Here is a 12,162-nt window from a genome sequence, read left to right on the forward strand (position 1 = left end):
ATGTATATATATATATATATATATATATATATATATATATATATATATAGAGAGAGAGAGAGATACATTTTTATATGAATTACTTTCATCCAGTTTAATTATTTTAAATTCTGAAATTAATTTTGTTTATAAATATTATCTAAATATTACTATTCCTCTAAATGAGTTTAGGATTACTTATTTTTGTATTCATGGTAATGGTTTATTCACAAAGTGAAAGTTATACTGAGGAAATTTAAAGTTCATTTGAAACAGATCTCATGTTGAGATCAACTGCTGGTTACATCTGTGAAAATTTTAAAGTAAAATCCAATGCTATGCAACTATGATCTCATACTCATCCCAAAAACGTTGCAATGACTTTCCTTTAAAGTGACTTTTTTAACATTTGTTCAGCTTTCCATTGCACCACAGTATGTGGTTCAAAACTGCAGTGCCTCTAACCATTAAGTTACTTTTCATCAGGAGAAAATTCTAACTTTAAAAGGTTCATTTTTAATACACTGATACTACTGAGGAAAGACAATAACCTTTAACCTTAGAGGCATCAGATTAACATAAATGCGCTGTGTGTCCACAGACTTGCTGGCTCACAACTTCACATGACTGATCGTGCTCCATTGTAGTGTAAGAATGCAACACACATTACCCCCAAGGGTAACATCACAGTTGAAAATACTAAATATTTGGAAATAAGGCTTAATAAAAAAGTTTGCAAAGCCTTTTATTAAAAAATGGCCCAAATAAATAAGTTAAGACAAACAGAAAAATGCACTGCAGCAATTGACTCATCGAAATGATGCATTTACTAACATCAGAAAATCACTTCATTTAAAGATGTTAAATGTAAACACTTTTGTTAGTTATAAAATCTTTTAGACTCTTAAATAACTTTATTTTTGTTAGAATTTATTTAGGATTTATTTCAAATTGCATTATAAAATGTAGTCATTATTTAAACAGAAAGGGTTTGCATCTCATATTTGTTTTAGCAAGTTAACATTTCTAAATATGATTGCAGACTCTCTGTGGCGAAGCCCCCCACATATCATAAACGTCTTACAGTATACAGATGCATTCTTACAAGTGCAATGAATAACTATTAACAACAAACCATTATAGAATCCCAGTATGTGGGGGGCTTCGCCCCCCCATTGTGGGGGGCTGTGTCCCACACCCCCCTTACTATATATTCTAACTCCAGCGTCACTCTACAGTAGGGAATAGGCCATATATCATTTTAGACTAAATGAGTGTCGGTGAAATGAATGTTTCAGTGAATTGGGCCTGCTCAGCTGAGTGTTGATGAAATGAACTGTCGACGAAATGAAGGTCATCCATATATATATATATCTCTCACACAGAGGGTTTTAACCACTTTAAATTTATTTAACAAAAGAAGAGTACAGGTGCAAAATGCCAATAGTTGTCTTAAGGAAGACAGTGTAAGCATATTTTTTATTTTGTGTGTGTGTGTGTGTGTGTGTGTGTGTGTGTGTGTGTGTGTGTGTGTGTGTGTGTGTGTCAGCAAGTGCATATACATATTCATATATGTGTGCATATCTAGAGAGAGATCAAGAGAAACAGACAGAGGGGTATAGATATACATACATATACTGGGGATATGGTGTACAAATCATGTGGTGTGATATGTCAAAAAAAAACCCAGAAATATTGTGGAATTTTTGTATATGGTCCGGGATTATTTTGGGAGATGGACAAAATGTTCACATGTGAATAAATTCAATATTATGAACAGTGTAAAACAGCACAATGGTACATACAAAGAGAAATGCACATGACATGGTAGTAACACAAGCTCTCATCGGATCTATCAGACATCTTAAAATAATATCATTTTGATTTAGACATGCCAAGTATGGACAACATTACACCAGTTTAACTAAGTAAGTATTGTATATATTATTTTTAAGTGAATTAAAAAATATTTCTGTCGATAATATTTAAGTGGAAGTAAAGACCTGATAATGATTATTTGATTTATTTTGGGAAAAAAAATAAATCATATTTAAATTTATAAAAAAGGCTTAATGCATATTCCAGAAAGAAAGAAAAATGTCCACAATAGTAATGAATAATGTTGGCCACTCAGGAGCAATACATGTACCACCTGCGATTATGCAATAATCTGCAAATACCTGTAGATTTGTATTGATGACAATTTTCTGCCACAGAAAGCAACATACGAAAGTGCTCTGCAAGTGGCTCAAGACATTCTAGAAGCAGTTTCAGTGTTATGGGAGTGGCTCAAGACATTCTAGAAGCAGTTTCAGTGTTATGGGAGTGGCTCAAGACATTCTAGAAGCAGTTTCAGTATTATGGGAGTGGCTCAAGATATTCTAAAAGCAGTTTCAGTGTTATGGGAGTGGCTCAAGACATTCTAGAAGCAGTTTCAGTGTTATGGGAGTGGCTGGCTCAAGACATTCTAGAAGCAGTTTCAGTGTTATGGGACATAGGAAGATGATATTGAATGGATGCCAGCTGTGAATGCTGCATTTCCTTTTTGGTTCGTTAGGCTCTTTCTTGGGCGATGTTCCTCCCTAATTAGGTTGGAACACAAGTTACAATTTCTTTACCAATATCATCAGATGGAAAAAGAAACATGTTAGCAGTTATCTGACACTTCGGAAGTATGGCTGTGCAGTCGCAGTCTTGATATTTGTAATGATATTTTTAAATTAGTGAGACCAAAATCATTTTCTTGCTTCGCAAAGTGACTGACATAAACAGACACCCATTTCCAGTTGCTTATATACATTTTAGGTTGTTCTATGGTGATTCTGGGATCAAAAGGATTGCATTTTGAGTGAGTTATAGTGGCAGTTAGGGGGTACAAGGCTTTGGGGATGGGCTGCATCCAACATTCTATAGTTGTTGCAATTATTTTGCATAACTTACATGAATTCCACATCTGGAATATTAAAGTTGTCTCTCTGATCTTTTGATTTTGGTCAAATAATGCAGAAAAAATGAAATTTATTGAGCAATCAGTAAAACTACAGTCACAAGGGCTGTCACTATGCTCTGGTGAGGCGAGCAATATCAGAGATCACTGTCTGCTTCTTATTACTCTTGTCTATACAAGAAAGCATTATGGCATGAGGTTTGGTACTGGCAAACGCAATACAAATGGCTTTCTTCAAACAACCATTGTTGCCTCTGTGCAAAGCAACTGTCACTGTATTGCTTTTATATATCATTTGTCTCACAGGAAGAATTAAATGTTATAACCCTATAACAATTTTGCTATTTGTTTCTAAATGCACTTTCCCCAGGATTCAATAATGCCTACACTTAGTGTACACCATTCGGTGTAAACACGTAGCACAGACATAACTTGCACCTTCTTCCTCCTAATTTGAGTTTTCCTACAGATATTCTTGCAGCTTTAAATATTGATAGGGATTCATAAAGGTTACCACAAAGTGTAGAATACAGTTATATTTTGTGGAATCTTTCTACATGACTAGAAAGCACAACAAATGTGATAAGAATTTTACTGAATACATATCGTGTAGGCTTTATTGAATCTGGCTCTTTCTCTTCTCATTGTGAAACTGACTACAGTTATTTTCCTAATCATATTTATTCATACAGTGGATAAGTTATCATTTCCAATAACTGCCACACTACTCCTTGCAACCTTTTCCAGTCCATGCTTTCCTTGTCTCAGCAGCTGATTGTCCCCATTTGCATTTGCATCCATTTACCTATTTTTTTTTCTGGAAATTGAAGCGATTTCATTTGTGATTGGTTCATCCTGTATTTTTGGTAGGACAAATTTAGATCACTAACGTTTGATTTATCTAAACATTAGTACATTTGACCATTTGTATTATAATTTTTTTGTGTGTGTGTGTGTATGTGTGCATATATATGTGTGTATGTGTGTGCAGATAAATACTAAGAGAGAGAGAGATAGGCAGATAGAGAGAGACGGAAAGACAGTGTGTGCATGTGTGTGTGCTTGGACTTTCTTAATACTACTATAAATAAACCTTGTTGATTTGTATTATTTTGCAATACAATATAAAACATAGTTCAGGCTCTCATCTTATATGACAAATTTCATAAAAAAGGCAGACAGTTGTCATAGCAATCTTTCGGAATGGTGATAATTTTTTTGTTAATTTGGTTTCTATTTTACAACTAACATAGGTTAAATAGTTGAATACTAGTCTAATGACCATTGGGGGTTTATAAGCCTAGCCATGCAACCCAAATGTATCCCATGAGTTATTGTGCCTTAGTGTATATTTTAAGGGGGTGTATGTTAGGGCATGATTTAATGGCTGCATCTGCCATTGTAAATAATTTCCAAGATAATTCTTTTGGCTTTGCATATGTGGCTTGTAAGACCAATGGTTCATTTGTTCCCAAGATCTAATGAAGGTCCACCCTTGTGCAATGGTAAGACAGTTCCAGCCCTCCATTCATGTTGCACGAAGCCTGTGTGGAGGCTATGGCTAAATAGTAACTCCAGTTGCCCTAACAGGTTCTATACCAGGCTATTTAGGAGACATACTAGGGTATTATCAGGGAGTATTGAAGCTGTATTCTTGCCCATAGATATCGCATCTAAGACCTGCTCTCTCCTGATAGTTTGAGTGGTTCTGTTGGAAGGTATTTCCTAGGTTGTGGCTGGGAGTGAGAGGGGGATACAGTTGTCTCTGAATTTGCCAGACAGATTTACTGCATCAACGGAACTTTTCAACAAACCAGGAACCTCACCACAACAAAATTGGAGGAGATGAAGGCACTGGTCAAAGTAGGAATGCTGTATCCAAAGAATAAACTGACTGTGCACCACAAAGAAGATAAACAGGAAAACTGCAAGGCCAATAAACGCTCCAAAATGCGATGCAATTCTTTATTAACACAAGATACAGTGCGTCGACCTAGGTTTCGTCCGAATCCTCAGACTTCATCAGAACACTGTAGCATAAAATGCTGAATGCTTATATAATCAAGTTAATCACATAATTAGTTAATTAATTAAATCATCCATCAAATCTCTTGATTATGTAAGAAAACAAGTTAATGTTCTAATTAAAAATATCCGAAGTTAAAACACACTATTTAAACCATTATACACAAACAACTGTTCACAATATTAAATAAAAAACATTAAACTAACATTGTCTAACAAGAAAAATAAGTTATATGTATAAATATATAAAAATGAATGTACATATAACCTTATGAAATTGTATAATATTAAAATGCTGCTACATAAATATAATATTGCAAAATAGCAACCAATACCCCAATGAATGCTAAAATATGTAATGTATAAAAAAAATATATATACATGTATATTATTATATTTTTATATTTATGATAACATAATTGTGGCCTATTTAATAATAACTCATCCAATGCATAGATACAATGTATAATAACATATAGAATATTGTTAAAAATTGTATTGTTGTTAAAATATTAAAAAATGAATATTAAAAGCCTATAGAATGATCTTTGTGTGCTTATAATTGTCTAATAAAACCTATAAAAGCCGCTACATGAAATGCAATGTAAAAATGTATATAATGTAAATATATTTATAAATATTAAATATAAATTAAATTATAAATATAAATATAAATATAAATGTAAATGTTTAAAATGCCAAACAATTAAATCAAGTTCCTTTAATATTGTGTAACCATAAAATAGGTTTTATGCTGATGTACTCATTTAAACCAGGATGTTGATTAGCGTTCAATAAAATTTGCATTCTTAACACTGCTATATCAAGGTTAAATTTAGTAATTTTACCTTGTGGGTCAATATCCTGATGAAATATACCAAAAAACTTAAATTGATGATTATCAAATTGATTTTTATGCCTTGCTTTACTGCATCATCTGTTTCCATTAAAGTGGCTTTAATTACCAACAGTTTTGCCCAGTATTGTGTGCTGGACATAATGTTTTGGAGATAGCTAAAGAAGGCCCTATGGCTGTCCTTGGCTTGGAACACTATCATAACTGCATAAGTTCATAGATGTTTACTAGGGTAACAACTACTGGGGCCATTATAAGCTTAGAAAAGTAAACCAAATGTAGTCAATTCCATTAGTCATTGTGTCTGCCTTTCTGGTTTTGAACATAATCAGCAAAAGAGGCTGAAGGGGAAAGCAAAAAATGTGAACCAAAAAAAAAAAAAAAAGCTTCCAGTGCAATTGACGCTCTTAAGTAACAACTTGTAGCAGGAAAGGAATCAAACCCTGCTGTCAAACCAAAAGGACTTTTTTACAGTCACAGCATGAAAAACGTTAAGCAGACAACAAAATAACAACTCAATGCTCTTTCATCCCAAATGCAAGCAGGACTTCGTCAGAATATAAGAATGCTAATAATTAACCCCTACTTAAATATATAAGAGCAACAATCAGCTGATTTAAAAGGACCGATGGATTTTGTACAATAATCACACCAAATTAGTAAATGTAATATACTTAAAAACAGCAAGGCACTGAATCAAAAACAATCAGTGTCAGCAGTTCAGCACGCTTCAGAACCCTGTGCATGTATGAACAAAATACCCATCTGAAATAATACAAATCTGTATAAAATACTTTATGAAATAACATGCCAAGCCAAATAAAAACTGGCAAAGGTGAACACTGCTAATGAAAACACATAGGAAATATGAAAATTATCTCACTCAAAAAATAGGCAAAGCACTTCATAGTAGTGCTATAACATGCATAAAATAAATAACATACTAATAATCCATGGCACATTTAAATATGTTAAAAAATATAATAAATGATGTATAATTCCATATTACCAAACCACTAAATATGAATAAAATATAAAACAGTAAAAATACAAATACAAAAGACGAAAGCTGAAAACCATGATTATGCATATTGTTCACCCTAAAGTGACCCCTTGTGTAGTTATAATTTAACAGTTCTAGGTTTCAAAACTGGAGCGATGGAGACTGTCTCATTAATACCTGGGAAAACACTAGCATTTGTTTTGAGTTGCCAAAACAATTCTTTGTAGGCTCCTCTCAAATTATATAGAATGATGTCACTGATTCCAAAACGAAAATGTTTGAAATCTTGACAGTTCACAGATTTTTTAAAAACTGCTTTATTGTCATTTTGCCCCTGAATATTATAAAAAATGTTCATATATCCTTTTCCTGAGGTGCCTCTCATTGTTCTGATAAAAAAGCAGAACTGGAGATGCACCTTGCTAAACACACCAATCCATAACTGTTACAACTGCCATATTTAAGGGTGATTTTAGTTTTATTGATGCCATCCTACTGAATCTCTTGATCTTCCAGTATATATTTGCACTGGCTGCAAGAGACATCTCCTAGTTACAAAATTGTTGACAGAATCTCCAGCCAACACTTTGTTTATGTAATCCTTCTAACAATTTTTTCAAATTCACAACTGTTGTACAAACAAAATGGGGAGTGTCACCCAACAAATTGTACAACTGATCACTGAACTTAAAAATTGTCCAATTCTTAGTAAGTACATTATGAATTTTATCCAAAAAAAAAAAGACTAACTGAATCATACTGGCACCTCTAGTACAGAGACTTGACCACATGATTAACGTGGCAGATTCTGGCCCCTGATAGGCGATGGATTGTTACGTTCTCCTTGTTTATCCTGGTGAGTGGGGCATCGGTATATTGTACAATGGAGTCCCCGTGAATTGAGCCCTGGTTAGTGTACTGGAATGCCTTATAGGCTTAGTAGTTGAGGCTTCACTGGGTGTGGTTGTATCTGCAGACTTAAGTGTTTTTATTGAGTGCTTTCAGATCTGCTGAAGATGAGGACTGCAGGTGGAATGATTGGGAGGTCTCTGAGAAGATTGTATTTAAGTGCCTCAGCATAAATAGGTCTGTGTATTCGGTGTGTATTAAGTGTGGTGGTTGTAGTATGTGTGTGTGTGTGTGTGTCTGACAATCAGGTTATTATGGGTGTTTATACATGTGTGTTTTGTCTCCAGAGACAGTATCTCTCAGACATACTGCATTTGTTTCTTTGAGGATTAAATGGATATCAGTGAGCATTAGACGATTGCTACTTTGTTGCAATATTACCATATTCACCAAAGTGACTGTGGAGAAGTTGGAAAAGAGCATGTTCATGATAGCAGGTCATTATTGGGTGAGCTACATTGGTGTGCACTAAGGGTACTTCTGAGGCTATATAATACTAAATTTAAGGGAGTCAGGGAAACTAGCTGCTCTATTCTACTCAACAAGCAAAGTAGCAGCTGTGCATTGACTGAGTTACTGATACTGTTTCAGTGGTGGTTTTTTAGGGAAAATTTGATTTCTAGGTTTCCGGATCTATACAGGGCAGTACTAATTGCCACTGCATGGTGAGCAGTGGTGTATGTACACACTAAATTTATACAGCTACTTAAATATAGAAAATTGGCTTCTAAGCCCTTTGGCCAATAAAGTGACTACACTTGCAGCTTTATTTCTTATACAACTCAGATAGATCAGGCAACCACCTACTGCGACCAGATGGAATATCCCAGTCCTCCTAATGTAAAAACACAGAACAGACTGCTTGAGAGTGTAACACTACCATCAAACAACTTAAACAAGCTGCCTGAACAAGGCAATTTTAAGTATTAGGCACCTTAAAATGATTTAATGTGCAAAATCAACAAATAAAGCAAACATAAAGCAATAGTACTCTAAATCAGTTAACTAAAGTGTAAAGCAATAAAATATATCTCTTATATGCCAAGAATGAAGCGGGATTAATTCTGGAGTAATTAAAAGTGTGGTGTGGTCACCAATCAGATGGAGGCTGTGGAAAAATTAACAGAAGACAATTTATAGTATACTGGTTTGCTGGGTGGGCACTCAGTATTATGGATCTATGGAAAATGGTGGGAATAATACTTAAATAGCTTATGCAACAAATAATACTAATTGGGGGGGGGCTGGAACTCCGATTGCCATAAGGAGCCAACGTCAGAGATGCAGTCTTCACAATTAAAGCTGTAAAAATAACCTAACAAAAGAGGGATCCAATCAAATAAAGCCAGCATTGGAGCTCGGTCCTATGACTCTGAGCTACAGGTCAATGTGCCCAGGTAGGTTAGGATTTCAGAAACTTTAGCTTAATGTCTCAGTAAGGCAGGGGCAGACACAAAGTAAACAGAAAGACACTAATATATTTTAAGCAGGTAAATAATAAGCAGAATAGAATATTCTAGCAGCAAAACTGGAATGCAAACAGCTGTTAAAGTATAAATGCACCAATCTTGGAAAGGAATTTATAGTATTTCTACTACTGTAATCCTAGTACATATAAGGCACCGAACTATGCAGACATTTATCATTGAAAATGTTTATGGGAAAACATGTATTAATAAATGAGTAAATGAAGACCAAATCTGGCAGTAATTCATAGTTCTGCCATAACTGTCTATGAGTCTAGAAGACTAAGGACCCATACAGGGTTCAAAACACAATGAGGTCTCAGAAAGGGTTCCGAATGCAAAGAGCTAGCTTTTATAAATAATTATTCTAATGGAGATAGAAGTGTAGTATCATGTTTAAAAGATGCAAAGATCTTGCAGTACTTCAGAATCTTCCCTCAAATGCAAATTAAGCTACAAGACAAAGGTACTAGAATAATTTAAAAAAATGCAAACAGACAACGTGTTGGTTATAATTGCAACTTGCAATATTTAAGCAGAATTAAAACAGAAAGTTTGTTTCTTCTTTTTTGATGAAAAGTGTATTTCTCACGGTTCAGAATTTGCTATACCTCTCAGAATACTGAACAAAAGTCTTACCATCATATTCTATATTTTAAGATGTTTGTTGTCCTAAAAGTGTAATATGAATGAAAATTGATAACTAAAAAAAATAATCAGCCATACCAATATTCACTTTTCATGACATTTCACTTTAGTTTTGCTTGAAATACATTACTTTATTAGTATTTCTCATTAACGTATTATGTTTTGGGAACAAAACATCATGCAGATATATGCAACTTGCCTTTCACAAATATAGTAGTGGTCTGTGTTACTTACAAAGAGAAAATATTTTCTATAATGCAAACTGAGGGTTCTATTTTGTAATAACATTAATGTGCCCACTGTTTTTTAAATCTGGCTGTATTAATTCTGAGTCATAAGAGAGTCCCCCCAATGGTCTTTCATAAATTTCCCATTATGACAATTGTTTTCTGCTAAAATATAAAATTACATAAGTATTTCAACACAAAATTGCAATGGCATGGTGTATTTATTGTATTAATAAGCATCCTGACCTGTATAATTTACTGTTATGAAAGTAATAATTTAAAGTAAAAAGAGATTGCTAGAAGACTCAATAATTATAAATATTTTCATTGCAATAAGGAGTGCAAATTAATATTATGAAACATTATATGATTTAAAAAAAATGTTGCTTTATTAGGTTTATTTGATTTTAAATGCACTTTATGATTGCCAGTTCTGTAAAATAAACTAGTATGTATTACAGGGAGTTTTTTCAAATACATTTACCTGTGTTGTGCTGGTAGCTCTTTGAAGTTGATTTGAGTACACACACACACACACACACACACACACACACACACACACACACACACACACACACACACACACAATTTCCAATAGTCACCAGCTAACTTGTCTTTAATTATAAAATGCAATATCATAATATAATGCAGACGTGAAAGAATGAATGGATGAATACATGAATAAATAAATAAAACAGGATACAGAGATAAAACTAACATCACTGGCAACCTTCCATGCCATATGAATATACAAATAGACTCGCACACGAGCCATGCTTAGCTTTTCATTACAGTTCACATGCTTGTTTAATAGAAAGACTGCACATTCCGGAGCCCATTTACATACACATATGCCTTGCTAAGTTTCTGTGGCTCATCACAGTAACCATTAATTCATATTCCACAGGTAATTAGGTTTGACCTCAACATCCCTTTTCAGTCACAGCTTTCTTACAATAAAATGAAGTAATGCATAATGAAATGCATTCAAAATGACATCGGGTTTAAATTGCAAAAACAAGTTAGAGCAAGTATATTGCTTTTAATGGAAGATACCAACATGGCCTCATTGTGGAGACAGACTTACTGTTTTGGAAGTCATAAATTAAATAAGTATAGGCCAGAAAATACTGCATTTCCAGTTATGTTTTGGACATAACTCATACATTGAGCCATCTGGTAAGTGCATCAAATGTTTATAAATCATTTACTGAGCTGAGAAAGGTGATTTGCATCTCAGGGCCAATAAGAGAAAATGCTATGGAAGTGAAATGTTGTAAAATATGTCAAACTATTACAGAATTCTGAAGCCCTGTACTTTATGTTAGTGTCCATCTGTTACATTCCGAGATCAGAACTCGGTAAAGTTAGTTCAATGATTTACTGATTTAAAGAGACTGATCTCTACAACAGTGGGCAAACTTCCATAAAGATTGTTACGCTAAATGCTAGTGTAGTACTGCACTAATACACCATGATAATGTGCCTTATGCCCTTATGATTCTATCATTGCCTGGACTAAAGAGTGTGTTTGTGTGTGTGTGTGTGTGTGTGTGTGTGTGTGTGTGTGTAACCTTAGTCATGTTCCCTTTTAATGTACCCCACATGGGTGGTGCAAGGGGACTTGCCCCCCCCTTGCTTATAGTTGGTATAGACTGATATGGTTTGCCCTTTCTTTGTTTCTGTATGTATTTCTGCTGCAATACAGTCAGTGTTGGTGTCCTGTATGTTTTTCATTATTATGAGATTCAGTATTATGAGTTTTCAGTATTTTGAGCTTTCGAGATTTTGAGTTCAGGATTTTGAGCTTTCAAGATTTTGAAGGGAACCCCAATTGTAAGGGGGCATGGTAATGTTCTTGTTTTGACTTGAAAGGCTCTGATATACAAATAGTTTGCAAACCCCAGGTCATTGTAAATAAATTCACACCAGAAATCAGTTGTTCATCTAACAACCTTCTATAATTATCTGAATTTCTCATTTCATCTTGTTTCATTGCCTGAACCTTTCCACTGACTCCATGAAGAAGCAGTAGCATTTTTAGGATGGGTTGAAGACAGAGGCAGCTTCCCTAGGTGCAAACTGATAAGGGCCATGTTTGG

Source organism: Protopterus annectens, chromosome 9.part0 (assembly GCF_019279795.1).
Source record: "Protopterus annectens isolate FY-2018-M chromosome 9.part0, PAN1.0, whole genome shotgun sequence".
In the NCBI taxonomy this organism is placed as follows: domain Eukaryota; kingdom Metazoa; phylum Chordata; order Ceratodontiformes; family Protopteridae; genus Protopterus; species Protopterus annectens.